The sequence below is a fragment of the Podarcis pityusensis genome (genome assembly GCF_964106645.2).
Source record: "Podarcis pityusensis genome assembly, chromosome: 16".
Taxonomy (NCBI): domain Eukaryota; kingdom Metazoa; phylum Chordata; class Lepidosauria; order Squamata; family Lacertidae; genus Podarcis; species Podarcis pityusensis.
This window is the reverse complement of record NC_138041.1, coordinates 8,737,791-8,752,107: the sequence shown is the minus strand read 5'-3', so window position 1 is coordinate 8,752,107 and position 14,317 is coordinate 8,737,791. Positions and strand designations below refer to the sequence as shown.

At 49.4% G+C, this 14,317-nt stretch overlaps 2 protein-coding genes across 2 annotated transcripts in view; both read right to left on the bottom strand.

Annotated features, from left to right (window-relative positions):
- Positions 1 to 8,159, bottom strand: part of ATP8B2 (ATPase phospholipid transporting 8B2) — a 62,472-nt gene extending 54,313 nt beyond the window's left edge. Inside the window, exon 1 of the mRNA XM_080984531.1 lies at positions 8,027 to 8,159. The gene's annotated coding sequence lies outside the window, so the exon portion shown is untranslated. The remainder of the gene's footprint in view (positions 1 to 8,026) is intronic.
- Positions 1 to 14,317, bottom strand: part of AQP10 (aquaporin 10) — a 34,965-nt gene that overhangs the window by 1,030 nt on the left and 19,618 nt on the right. The window lies entirely within an intron of this gene.

The window sequence follows — 14,317 nt, the reverse complement described above, 5'->3', positions numbered from 1 at the left end:
AATATTTAAATCTTAGAATAGCTTTGGAAGTGGATATAGGCTGTAGGTTTAGAAGACAGTGTATTTTAAAATAGTATTGTCTGTAAAGGATAAAATGTCAAGATTATTATTGTAAAAGTAAGTGTGACAAAATGGTTAAAAATTATGATATATGTAAACTGCTAAAGATGAGGGAAAATGAAAATCAGATAGGGGGGACTCGGGGAAGCTCACCTAACAATGTTTAGAAGAAATAAGGGAAAGACAAGAATTTGTTTGCATTGTTTGTATTGTTTATTTGTGTTTTAAAATGAATTTTAAAATTTGGGGGGGGGGAGTCTGGGAGGAGGAAGTCAGAGGGAAAACGACTCTCCCAACTATTCTTGCTGGGCTCAAAACCATGAAAGGGGTTTAGCTTTGTGGGTGGTGGGGAAATAGCTGGAAAGGGCAGAATTGGTGGGTGGTGGAGGGGTTAAGCACCCTTCCTGCCTGCTATTCATCCCATCTGGACTCGGTTCTGATTTTTAACGGTATGTGTGAGAAAAACTGCTCTGGAAAACGTAATTTGCTGGCAGGGGATGGGTTAAGCACCTCCCTCCTCCAATTTCCTCAGGCAAAAGCTCCTCCAACGCTTTGAAATTGGTGCCATGAGGAAACCTGGTCATTCCAGAGAGGTCAGTCCTCCGTTTTTAACCCTAGGGAGAGCCAGGGTAAAGTAGTGGTCAGTGTGTTGGCCCTGGGAGACCCGGGTTCAAATCTCCACTCGCCCACTAGGTGGGACCTTGGACCAGTCCCTACCTGTCAGTGTAACCAACCTCACAGGTCTGTTATGGGGATTAAATGAGGAAGCGGAAAACCATGTACAAGCCCCCTGTAGTAAAGGTGGGACGTGAATGTAAGAATGAAACAAAATAAATAAATGCTGGTTGAAGAATACCCAGCTCTGTTTCAGCCGAGAAGGGATTTGTAGGTATGTAGGGCCTTTATATGAACGTGCCTGTCCTCAGACATCAAGGCAGGGCCTTGTCTGAAGTGGCCCCCCTGTTAAAGAAACTGCTATTTCCTCTCTCTTCCAGACCAGAGCATGGTCTGAAGGCACATGAAGCCACCACCTCCCTGAAGCTAAGCAGGTCCAGGCCTGGTCAGCTCCTGGATGGGAGGCCACCATGGAACCCCAGGTATGTTGCCTTGAGTTCTACTATGGGGGGAAAGCAGGACAGAAATGTGAAGAAATAACAGAGGCACAGCAGTTGGAGCTATGTGATACATTTCAGAGATCTGGCCTTGCTAGCTAGGGGTGATGGAAGTTGTAGTTCAACAACATCTGGGGACCCACAGGTTGAGAACCGCTGCTTCAGAGAGTTCTAGGTGCTTGGTGACGTCAAGCAAGGACTTATCTTCCAGACTAGCCCACTTCGCTGCGTTGTTGTGAGAATAAAAGGATTTTTTAAGATATCAGTCATGACGAGGGAAATGTTCCTGTGTGACCAGTTTCCCCCACAATTCCCAACTTAGAATCATAGAATCATAGAGTTGGAAGAGACCACAAGGGCCATCGAGTCCAACCCCCTGCCAAGCAGGAAACACCATCAGAGCACTCCTGACGTATGGTTGTCAAGCCTCTGCTTAAAGACCTCCAAAGAAGGAGACTCCACCACACTCCTTGGCAGCAAATTCCACTGTCAAACAGCTCTTACTGTCAGGAAGTTCTTCCTAATGTTTAGGTGGAATCTTCTTTCTTGTAGTTTGGATCCATTGCTCCGTGTCCGCTTCTCTGGAGCAGCAGAAAACAACCTTTCTCCCTCCTCGATGTGACATCCTTTTATATATTTGAACATGGCTATCATATCACCCCTTAACCTCCTCTTCTCCAGGCTACACATGCCCAGCTCTCTTAGCCGTTCCTCATAAGGCATCGTTTCCAGGCCTTTGACCATTTTGGTTGCCCTCCTCTGGACACGTTCCAGTTTGTCAGTGTCCTTCTTGAACTGTGGTGCCCAGAACTGGACACAGTACTCCAGGTGAGGTCTGACCAGAGCAGAATACAGTGGCACTATTACTTCCCTTGATCTAGATGCTATACTCCTATGGATGCAGCCCAGAATTGCATTGGCTTTTTTAGCTGCCGCGTCACACTATTGGCTCATGTCAAGTTTGTGGTCAACCAAGACTCCTAGATCCTTTTCACATGTACTGCTCTCAAGCCAGGTGTACTGCTCTCAAGCCAACTTGCAGAGGTGTTCGGGGAACACAGCTCACACAAGAGAGGAGTGCTTTTTAAAACCCGAGAATCTTAACACAAAGAGAGTCCGACTGGATCAGGCCAATGGCCCAACTAGTCCAGCATCCTGTTCTCACAGTGACCGACCAGATTCCCCTATGGAAAAACCCGTAAGCAGGATTCGAACTCGATAGCAACTCTCCCTTGCAATTCTCTGGTGTTCAGAGGTACATCACTGCCTCCGACAGTGGAGGGAGAAAATCGCAAATATGGCTGGTGGAAACCTTTGAACACCCGCCCAAAAACACTGATAGGTGAAAGTGGAAGTCAGAAAGGTTACTCCCTTTTCCAACTCTATGGTACTTTTCATGGCTAAGAATGGTACCCATTCAATAATAATAATAATAATAATAATAATAATAATAATAATAATAATAATAATTTGTTATTTATACCCCCGCCCATCTGGCTGGGTTTCCCCAGCCACTCTGGGGAATACAATATACAATACAATACAAAATACAATAACCTTTTAAACATTAAAAGCTTCCCTAAACAGGGCTGCCTTTAGATGTCTTCTAAAAGTTTGGTAGTTATTTTTCTCTTTGACATCTGGTGGGAGGGCGTTCCACAGGGCGGGGGCCACTACTGAGAAGGCCCTCTACCTGGTTCCCTGTAACTTTGCTTCTTGCAGTGAGAGAACTGCCAGAAGGCCCTCGGCGCTGGACCTCGGTGTCCTGGCTGAACGATGGGGGTGGAGACGCTCCTTCAGGTCTACAGGACCGAGTCCGTTTAGGGCTTTAAAGGTCAGCACCAACACTTTGAATTGTGCTCAGAAACGTACTGGGAGCCAATGTAGGTCTTTCAAGACCGGTGTTATATGGTCTCAGCGGCCGCTCCCAGTCACCAGTCTAACTGCCACATTCTGGATTAGTTGTAGTTTCCGGGTCACCTTCAAAGGTAGCCCCACACAGAGCGCATTGCAGTAGTCCAAGCGAGAGATAACCAGAGCATGCACCACTCTGGTGAGGCAGTCTGTGGGCAGGTAGGGTCTCAGCCTGCGTACCAGATGGAGCTGGTAAACAGCTGCCCTGGACACAGATTTGACCTGTGCCTCAAGGTGTTCCGACATAGAGATGAGATATATTTGCGCCGTAAGGAAGCACCAACTTTGATCTGATTGCACAGGAACAAGAGAAGAGACACTTGCAAAGATGGGGAAGGGGAAATGAGGTGTTGAGCTGTGCTATTTAGCCTATTATCATTGTGCAGGGGAAGCTGAGATGAGCCTCAGGCAACCACAAAGCGTAAAAACCAGAGAGGAAACCCCAACCAGTCCATTTCTTTGACACAGGGCTCTGATGCTGGGGAAAGGGCGGTACTTTTTGGGTAGGGAGTAAGCAGCCAATCCCAACTGCCACCTCGCCAGGCACCAAGCCACCCAAACTCCAGGGAATGTTTATTTTTCAAAGCCACAGACACACATACACACACACAAAAGTTTCTGGGCAGGCAAAGACACAGATGCCACAAACTCCCTTTGCACCACCCAGATCCCCTCCCACTCGCCTAATCCCAGATCACAAAAGACACGACAACAACTTGAAAAGCACTCTGTGCGAGTCCCAGAGAACTGCGTCAACTTTCCCAGGGCCGTTTGAGCAAAATAAAGAGTTTGTGATGTAGGGCAAAAGATTGGGGGGGGGGGGTTGTAGGAGAGTGAGGCACACACAGAGTTCTCCTTTGGCAGTTGCCCCCTCCATAATGTCTGGGGCTTGCCAAAAAATGAGAGAGGCAAATTCATAGAATCAGAGAGTCTGAAGGTACCCCACGAGTCATCTAGTCCAACCCCCTGCAATGCAAGGAATCACAGTTCGAGAATCCCGGGCAGACGGACGACCCAACCTGTGTTAAAAAACCTCCAGCAGAGGATTGTCCTCCATCTTCCCAGGTAGGCCAGATTCACCTTGTTTAGTAGCACAGAGATTTGCCTAAGAAGGTCGATGTCACACAGGTAAAGCAGAGGCACAGAGGAAGCTGTCTCCTACCAAATCCAACCGTGTAGCTCAGTAAGGTCCACACTGGCTGGTAGCAACTCAGCAGGGCAAGTCTCTCCCAGATGCTTGGGACTGAACCCCAGGACCTTCTGCATACAGATTATTCTACCATAAAGCAAGTTTCCAGTCCTCATGGTTCTGAATAAAGGCCCTGATTTAAACAGTAAACGCCAGAAGCTGGCTTATTCCCACTCAGAACAATGGGCCACCTAGCTCAATAATGTCCACACTGGCTGGCAGCAGCTCTCCAGGGTTTCCACACTCTCCAGTGTCTTTCTGCTTGGAGATGCCATTGCGGATCAAACCTAGAACCTCCTGCAGATGCTTCGCCACCTTCCCAAACACTGGAGGCCAGTCCTGGGATAGCTCAGCAGGCAAGAGCACAAGGCACTTAATCTCAGGGTTGTGGGTTCAAGCCCCACGTTGGGCAAAATAGCCCTGCATTGCAGCGGGTTGTACTAGATGGCGACTCTTTTAAGATTCCATGGAGCTAATATTGCCTGCACTGACCGGCAGCTGCTCTCCAGGGTTTCAGAGGAGGGTCTTTCAAATGCTCTACCGCTGAGCTACAACCTTTCAGTCCACATATACAGGTAGCAGGAAAGAGGCTGGTGTATTTAGATAAAGCGGCCAAGGCTCTCCTGCCCAGAGGAGGAGAGCAGTGCTGTCCCTCTGCCGGAATACCCTGTCTACTGCCTCCGTTTGGTGCCAAGCTAGCTTGTTTGGGCGTCTGGCTAAGGCTTGGGGGGGAGAAGGAAGTGGTGTGTGGATGTGGAGAGAGATTGCCGGTTCGAGATCGTTGGCCATGCCGAGAAGATGACACGAAAGCAAGGTCTGGCTCCCACCGGCAACATCTGGAAGGGGGGCGTTATGCCAAGGAAGAGAGGAATTGTGGGCGGCCAGCAAGCAGGCGGGGTGGGGGCAGGATCCAGAACGTGGAAATGGGGCAGCGGGGAGGTGGAGGGTAAGATATCTCAGCATCAGCAGTTGGGGAAGTGGTGGAGTTGCAGAGGGAGTAAGAATCTGGGCCTAGGAAAAGGATACAGGCTTGGAAATCCAAATCGAGCGGTATAAGATATCTCAGCATCTAGGGAGAGGGGCCACCCAAGCAAATGGATTTTTTTGTGGGTGGTGGGGGGGGGTGAGGAAGAAGGACCAGGGAAGAAACTGGGAGTGAGACAAAACAGGATCCGGAATGTGTGGGGAGAGAATTGGAAGGAGGGGTAGTTGTTTTCTACTGTGCTAAGGCAAGGAATGAGGATAGAATATCAAGGCATCAGCGTTTGGGGGAAGGAGGGAGGAGGAGTTCAAGGAGGGGCTGGCGAGCAGGGAAGAGATATGGGGCAGCTAAGGAAGGAGGGTGGGGGAGTCACACTAGGCCAGAGGCACACAGAAACCTGCCGTATTTTGCTCCATCCGCTAAGTAAAAAAACCTAAGACTCCAGTCCTCATGGCTTTGAATAAATGGCTGGTTTAAATAGGAACCCAGAGAGCTGTTTTATAGCATTGGTCACAGGAACAGTCCATCTTGCTCAGTAATGTTTACACTGGCTGGCAGCAGCTCTCCAGGGTTTCAGGCAGGGATTGAAGTTGGGATCTTCCGCATGCAAGCTGGACACACTACGGCCCTTCCCCAACATGGCGCCCTAAAGACATTAATTGAGGTTTCCAGCTCCCATCAACCGCACCCGCTACGCCCAGAAATGATGGGAGGCAGAATGCAACCACAACTTAGTGGGCACCAGGTTGGTTAGCCCTCCGTCGGGCAAAGAGAGGAATAAGGGTTCAAGGCACCCCCAGCAATTGTGTGTGCAGTGGGGAGAAGGAAGGGGGGAGAAGGACCCAGACCAAGAGTTCAGGTGGGACTCGGAGAGGTCAGTTTTTGGAAGGCACCAGCAAAGAACCCCTGGAATGGTGGTCTGACAATAGACTGGGGGAGAGAATAGCAATATTCAATATTTAAGGCTACATTTAAAGCACATTGATTCCCTCCACACACACACACACACACAGAATCCTGGGAACTGTAGTTCACTCCTCCCAGAACTGCAATTCCCAGCGCCCTTCGCAAACTACAGTTCCCAGGATTCTTTGCAGGACAGAGAGAAGAATGTGCTTTAGATGTACAGTGGTACCTCAGGTTAAGTACGTAATTCGTTCCGGAGGTCCATACTTAACCTGAAACTGTACTTAACCTGAAGCACCACTTTAGCTAATGGGGCCTCCTGTTGCTGCCGCGCCGCTGGAGCACGATTTCTGTTCTCATCCTGAAGCAAAGTTCTTAACCCGAGGTAATATTTCTGGGTTAGTAGAGTCTGTAACCTGAAGCGTATGTAAGCTGAAGCGTCTGTAACCCGAGGTACCACTGTACTGTATGGTGCGTAAGCAGCCTAAGAGAGGCACCCATAGATGACTTTTTTTTTTGGAGGGGGGGACTGAAGGATCCAGAGCATGCATTAGTGAAATTACTACGCAACTGAGAGCTCTAGGCATGAGCATTCAGGTAGGGATCTAGGTAGAAGTCTAGAAGAATCTGGAGCAAATATCTAGAAGAAGGAAAGGAGGTAAGCAGGAGAGATATGGAGCTGTAAGCCTTTCAGGTGCTTCCCAGTGTGGGGGGAGTAAGCCCCACTGATCTGAAAAAGCTTACTTTTGGACCCCCTTAGTGGGTGGCATCCTGATTCAAGGCAGGTCGCCACAGGAGCACTCGCAAATATATGGTAAAAGCCCCCAAATGCATGTTTGGGTTAAAAGGGAGCCCTGGCTGTGAAAAGGTTGTAGATACCTAGCCCAGGGAATTGGTGCTTAACTAGCAGGGGGTTTTTTTGGGGGGGGGCGCAAACCTTCCCATGGGGGTCAAGGGTGGGGGAGGTTAAAGGTCAAAAGAGAGGGGATCCAAGAGGGTGTTCAAAAGTTAAGAGAAGGGAATGGGGGAAGGGAATTCTCCAAAATTCATTCCCTTCTCCCCAGTTAAGATATTAAAAGAACTATAAAAAAGCAGAGAAATAATCTGGGGTGGGGAATCTCCAAACCTCACCCCCCCACACACACACAAGAAACTAAAATAATAATAATGCAAACACTGGAAGTATTTAGAGAGGCGGTCTTCCAAAATTCACCCCCCACCCCAATAACTAATAAAATACGGATAACATGGAAGGATGGGGGGGAATCTCCCAAAATTCACCCCCAAGAGCTTTCTAAAAAAAGAAATAAAATGGAGGGGAGCAATCTACAAAATCCACTCCCAGTAACTGAAAAACAAATAAAGACGATGGAAATATTTGGGATGGGGAATTCCCCCCCCCCATAACAACAACAACAAAGATAGTATAGAAGTACAGTATTGCGTGGGGAGGGGGGAGGAATCTCCCAAATTAACTAAAAAGAGACAGAGACACAGCACAGAAGCATTCATGGGGGAGAAAATGCCCCAAACTCACCCCCCCAAACACACACAACTACATAAAAAGCCAGATGACATGAAAGTATTTAGGAGGAGAGAAACCTCAAAAAATATATATATTTGGAGAGGGGTTTGGGTTTTTTTGAAGGTTTCTCTCCTCCTAAATACTTTCATGTCATCTTGCTTTTTATGTAAAAAAATTGAAATAACTACAGTTGAGAGCACCATCTCTCCCCCCCCCCCCGCTCCGGTCCCCTTGCCCGGCCGGCTCCCTTTCCAACCGAGCGGCGGAGGGAGGCGAGCTCTGGGCCGCCGGGGCGTCCCCAAAAACTCGGCCGGATCCCCCGCCGCCGCGTGGCGCACCTTAACGAGCCGCCTCCGGGCGCCCCTCGCCTCCGCTGCTGCTGGTGCCGCCGCCGCGCTCCATCCCCCGGCCAGGGCCGCTACGCCCTCCTGGAAACGGCCCGCGCCCGTGCGCCCTGGCCGCGCCCGCCGGCCCGCCGTGCGCCCTGGCCCATGGCTGCGCTACCGCCGACGCGCCCGGCCCCGGATTGCCTGGCTGGCTTGGCGGTGGCGGCGGCGGCGGCTGGGCTGCTTTCCCCCCCTCCCCGTTTCCCGGGCGGGGATGGATGGAGAGGAGGAGGAGGAGGGAAGGAGGAGGGCTGGGGGGTGGGGGGACGGAAGTGATGAAAGGGACCGCCGATCTCGGGGGCTGCTCCTCCGGGAAGCAGCTCCGGGTGGAGAAAGCGCCGCCGAGCGCTGGATGCGCTTTTACGCACGGGGAGGAAGCCGCCTCGCGTTTACTCGGGAGTCAGCCTCTCCATCTCCTCCAGCCAAGCTTTCCTTTGCAGGAGGCGCTGGCTTGTTCCCCCGCCCTCCCCAAATCCAGACTTATGTCGGGCCCTGGGCCGGATCCAGCTTTTCTCACGAGTAGACCCATGGCAGTGAATGGAGCGCAGTTGGCCTGGCCCGTTCGCTTTCAGTAGCCCATTTGACTCCCTCCCCCCTGCAAGAATCCTGGGAATTGTAGTATCTTACTCAGGGTGCTGGGAACTGTAGCTCCGCCATGGGTGAACTACAGTTCCCAGGATTCTGGGAAGGCGGGCAGAGAATGTGCTCTGACTGTAATGGTTGCATATGCAGCCAGGCTAAAAAATGGGCAGGCCGCCTCCCCATATTTTCTAGCTACTCGCCCCATTTTTCTAACATCATGGAGCCCAGAGTAGCATGCAGGCAGATCTCATCCGGACACTGGCCAGACCTGCTAAACTTCAGCAGGGCGGTGGCCTCCTGAGCCTTCTGCGATGGGAACCTGGGGCTCTCCAGATGTTGCCTTGGGACTCCAGCAGCCTTCGTGTTCAGGGTTGAACATCTGGAAGGCCGCCAGATGAGAAGGCTGCGGTATCTGATGATGTGGGTAGTGCATGGGTAGGCAAACTAAGGCCAATTGCCTTCTCAATCCGGCCCGCAGACGATCCAGGAATCAGCATGTTTTTACATGAATAGAATGTGTGCTTTTATTTAAAACGCATCTCTGGGTTATTTGTGGGGCATAGGAATTTGTTAATTTTTTTAAAAAAATTCCAAAATAGTGTATAGTCCGGCCCTCCACAAGGTCTGAGGGACAGTGGACCGGCCCCTTGCTGAAAACGTTTGCTGATCTGTTTTCTTTTTTCCCCTTTTTCTGTCATTTTTGGAAAATTAATAAAATGTTAAAAATAAATAAATAAATAAATAAATAAGGAAGGATTGGGCAAATTGTGGCTTCCAACCCTATGCTTTGACAAGCCAGGCTCTTTTTATGTTCTTATTTAATACCCCACATTTATACCAGCACGGCAAAACTGAAAACAGGTACTGCACAACTAAAAAACCCAGTAAATAAAAATCTACAGATGGCAGGTGGTATACTACTACTACTACTAATATTAATAATAATAATTTAAATATAGCCCTATTAAAAGCAGCGCTAAAAACCCTTAAAGCTATTTAAAAGCACACACACCTCCAGGAGACCTTGCCACAGCAGCTGGTTAGTGGCCAAAGGCTTGTCTGAACGACAAATGAAAAAGTCTGCCTGCCAAGGAAAGGAAAGCAGAGGGAGCCTCCCATGGAAGGGAATTCCACTATCTGGGGGCAGCCACCAACAAGGCCCCGCCTCATATCATCACCGGGCACAGCCCTAGAGGACAGGTGGGCGTCTCCCAAGTTTGATTGGTGGGTGGTGCTGACCTATATGAGTTTGGGTGATTGGCAGGTGGGCGTGGCTCGGCCGAGAGGCCCAGGGATGAGGCTCAGAGACTAGGCAGCTTCACACCACCCATCAATGTGTGAATATGCTTTTTTAAAATAACAAACACACCCTGCAAACAAGTGACAGCAAGTACAGTGGTACCTCAGGTTAAGTACTTAATTCGTTCCGGAGGTCCGTACTTAACCTGAAACTGTTCTTAACCTGAAGCACCACTTTAGCTAATGGGGCCTCCCGCTGCTGCTGCGCCGCTGGAGCATGATTTCTGTTCTCATCCTGAAGCAAAGTTCTTAACCTGAAGCGATATTTCTGGGTTAGCGGAGTCTGTAACCTGAAGCGTATGTAACCTGAGGTACCACTGTAATGTGTGTGTGTGTGTGTGTGTGTGTGTGTGTGTGTAATGAAAACTATAGCAGGAAGTCACACAGACAGATCTGCTTTTGTGACTACGGTCCCCGGAGGCCCCGTCCTCACTATCAATTTAAAGCAGTGTCATACCACTTTAAATACGAATGAATTCCCCCGCCCCAAGAATCTTGGGAACTGTAGTTTGTTAGGAGTGCTCTTAGGAGGACCCCGCCCCCGTTCTTCTCGCACAGCTGCAATTCCCAGAGTGGCTTAACCATCAATCCTTCCTCCCAGGGAACTCTGGGAATTGTAGTGCTGAGAGGGTAATACTGTGGGGGGGGTGCGTGTCCTAACAATTCCCAGCAACCTCAGTTCACTACAATTCCCAGAATTCTTTGAGGGAAGCCACGACTGCTTATAAGTGGTGTCGCCGTGCTTTAAATGTACAGCGGGACGCGGGCAGCGCTGTGGTCTAAATCACTGAGCCTCTTGAGCTTGCTGATCGGAAGGTCGGCGGTTCAAATCCCCGCAACAGGGTGAGCTCCCATTGCTCTGTCCCAGCTCCTGCCAACCTAGCAGTTCGAAAGCACACCAGTGGGAGTAGATAAATAGGTACCACTGCGGAGGGAAGGCAAACGGTGTTTCTGTGCGCTCTGGTTTCCGTCACGATGTTCTGCTGCGCCAGAAGCGGTTTAGTCATGCTGGCCACATGACCCGGAAAGCTGTCTGTGGACAAACGCCGGCTCCCTCGACCTGAAAGCGAGATGAGCGCCGCAACCCCATAATCGCCTTTGACTGGACTTAATCGTCCAGGGTCCTTTACCTTTTACCTTAAATGTATAGCTCAGTGGGCCATGGAGAGGTTCCGCATGGAGGAAATTTTCAACCCTGTAAATGGCCTTCTTGGAGCAAAGGAACTTTGAAGGGAGGCTGCAATGTGAAATGGCGAAATTGCAATACATCCATAGGTTAAATGCTATCACTTGAGGAAGGAACGGAAACAAAGGGGTTTTAAATGCATACGTGCTAATCAGCTTACCAATGTCAGGATATCTCTTTTTATCAAGAGCTGTTTTGCGAAACCTTGCTGTCGATCACGCAGTTATCGCTACCTCTGATTCTCTGCATCTCATCTCCCACCGACCTCTCTGTTTACAAAACCCCACCCTGCTACCAGCCATGAGTGTGTATCCCTAACTCAGGACGGCTCCGTTTTCCCCAAAAGCTGATACCGTAATAAATTTGCTCGTTTCCATTAGTTGCCGCAAAGCTCTGTCGTTTTTCCCCTTGGTTGTCCAATGCAACTCCTACTCAGATCAGACCCATTGATGTAAAACAAGAAAATCCTTAATAAAATATTAAAAAAAGAAAAAAGAACAGGAAGTAGTTCAAAATTAGGGGAGACAGGCATTAGACCGTTAATTCTTCTCCCGCTGAGTATGCATTCTAACATTATTATTTCTTACATTGTTATTTTTGGTGTGAGTGTGTATTTGGTAACTTTCCACAACTACCTGTTGGGGTGGAATATTTGACTGCAGCACCTTTTGAAGATGAACTGAATTTGTAACAGTTTAGCTGAAGAGCCTTTGAGAAACAACCTGCTTTATAGAATTAAAAAAAAAAAAAAAAGATCAGACCCATTGAAACCAATAGGCTTAGAAAAGGGTTGGAGACAGATCAGAGTGGGCTTTCTCGGGGGGGGGGGGTGAGGCTGAAGAACTGGGGAGATGGGGGTGGGATTCAGTTCTCAGTACGAGGATGGAAGACTGAGGTGAAATGCCAATACACAGATAGATAAGATTGTGCTTTATTAGGAACACAAATACCGTATTGGCCCGAATATAAGCCACACCTGAATATAAGCTGCACCTTTAAAAGGGGGGGGGGGAGAGAGAAAGAAAAAAATACCCAAATATAAGCCGCTCCATTCCTTGCTGCTCCTGGCTGCATACTGGGGGGGGGGGGAGCCCTGGGCTTTCCCCTTCCTCACTCTCTCCCTTCCTGGGGGAGAGGATGGGGGACTATGTGTGGGGTGGGCGCCTCTTTGCCCCCACTCCTGGCTGCAAACTGTAAGGTCGCAAATATAAGCCGCACTTTAACTTTTCACGGTCGGAATTTGAGTGAGGCTTATATTCAGGCCAATATGGTACAGTGGTACCTCGGGTTAAGTACTTCATTCTTTCCGGAGGTCCGTTCTTAACCTGAAACTGTTCTTAACCTGAGGTACCACTTTAGCTAATGGGGCCTCCCACTGCCACCGCGTGATTTCTGTTCTTATCCTGAAGCAAAGTTCTTAACCTGAGGTACTATTTCTGGGTTAGCGGAGTCTGTAACCTGAAGCGGATGTAACCCAAAGCGGATGTAACCCGAGGTACCACTGCATTCCATTTTGTATTTTCTTTGACAGGCATAGGCAAACTTGGCCCTCCAGATGTTTTGGGACTACAACTCCCATAACCCCTAGCTAACAGGACTGGTGGTCAGGGATGATGGGAATTGTAGTCCCAAAACATCTAGAGGGCCGAGTTTGCCTCTGTTTGTTCTTTGCACCCTCCTCAAGGGTTTTTGCCTGGCTGGAGTGTGTCCTCGAACTCCAACCCTGCCTCTTGCTTCCCTGGAGAGGTGTGTGTGAGTGTGTGGAGAAACTAGCCTATGGTACAGAGGGAAAATTCGCATTCATTGCTTCGCTCCCTTTTGCCTCTGGCCCGCCCCCACTGCCTTGTGGCCCCTGAGGAGATCATCCAGAAGGGACCGTGGCCCTTGGGCTTCCAAACCTTTCCTGCCCCTGTCCTTGTGATAGGAATTTGAGGTCTTAGATATATGTTAAATGTTCATAAGTGTACCAACCAAGCACGTACATAGATCAGCACAGGAAGACCGACCTAAGACCATTTTGATTCCCAAACTGAGCAAATGTTTTCTCTGCAAGGTCAAAGGAAAATGGAAAAGCCTCCCCATTGTCTCTTTCCTCACAAATCCTGTCTTAAGGGCACATTTAATATATGAATAGGGTGTGAGCCTGTGACCTGGATCAGGAACTAAGTATTTATCATTACAAAATACTAGCCAGGCTCCCCAGGCAATCCAATCAAGTGACCATTAAACAGGTAACCTGGCAGACAGGAGGTAAACAAAGCACTCAGATTTCTCTTGTAGATCCCACTTTCTGTGATGTATGTATGATGTATGTGGGGGTGGTCTTGATCTACAAGGTAGCAATTTCAAAAGTCTATATAACGGCTTGCACACCATTGTTTGAGGTCCTCCTCCTTTCCTGCGTGTGAGGAGAGCACCCTGTTGCAACAGATCAATAAAGATCAGGCTTACTAGCTGCTTTGCTTCTCAGTATTCTCTGGTTGGCCTCTGTTATTCTCTCCTACCAATAGGGAACCTATGTAAGGGCTCTATATGGGCTCTTGGATACCCCATAAGGGGGAAAAGGGCACATCCCCTCACCTGGGGCTGCTAAACCTGCCAAAGAGAGCAAGGACTTGTCAGTCACAGCCCCACAGCTCTGAAACTCCAGAGAGCTCTGAATCCGATGAAAAGTGCCCCTTTTCCAAGGAAGCAGCCGGTTTCTGCTACGTCCTGTTCGTCAGCCCAACTCTGAAGGAGCTGCCGCCGCCTTGCCGCTCTTCCCATGCCTTTGGCTGGCGGGATTTCCGCCAAGGGCCGCATACGGTTCCATCACACACGTCGTAAATCGTAAATGTTGTTGTTTAGTAGTTTAGTTGTGTCCAACTCTTCGTGACCCCCTGGACCAGAGCACGCCAGGCACTCCTGTCTTCCACTGCCTCCCGCAGTTTGGTCAAACTCATGCTGGTAGCTTGGAGAACGCTGTCCAACCATCTCGTCCTCTGTCGTCCCCTTCTCCTTGTGCCCTCCATCTTTCCCAACATCAGGGTCTTTTCCAGGGTGTCTTCTCTTCTCATGAGGTGGTCAAAGTATTGGAGCCTCAGCTTCAGGATCTGCCCTTCCAGTGAGCACTAAGGGCTGATTTAATTACGAATGGATAGGTTTGATCTTCTTGCAGTCCATGGGACTCTCAAGAG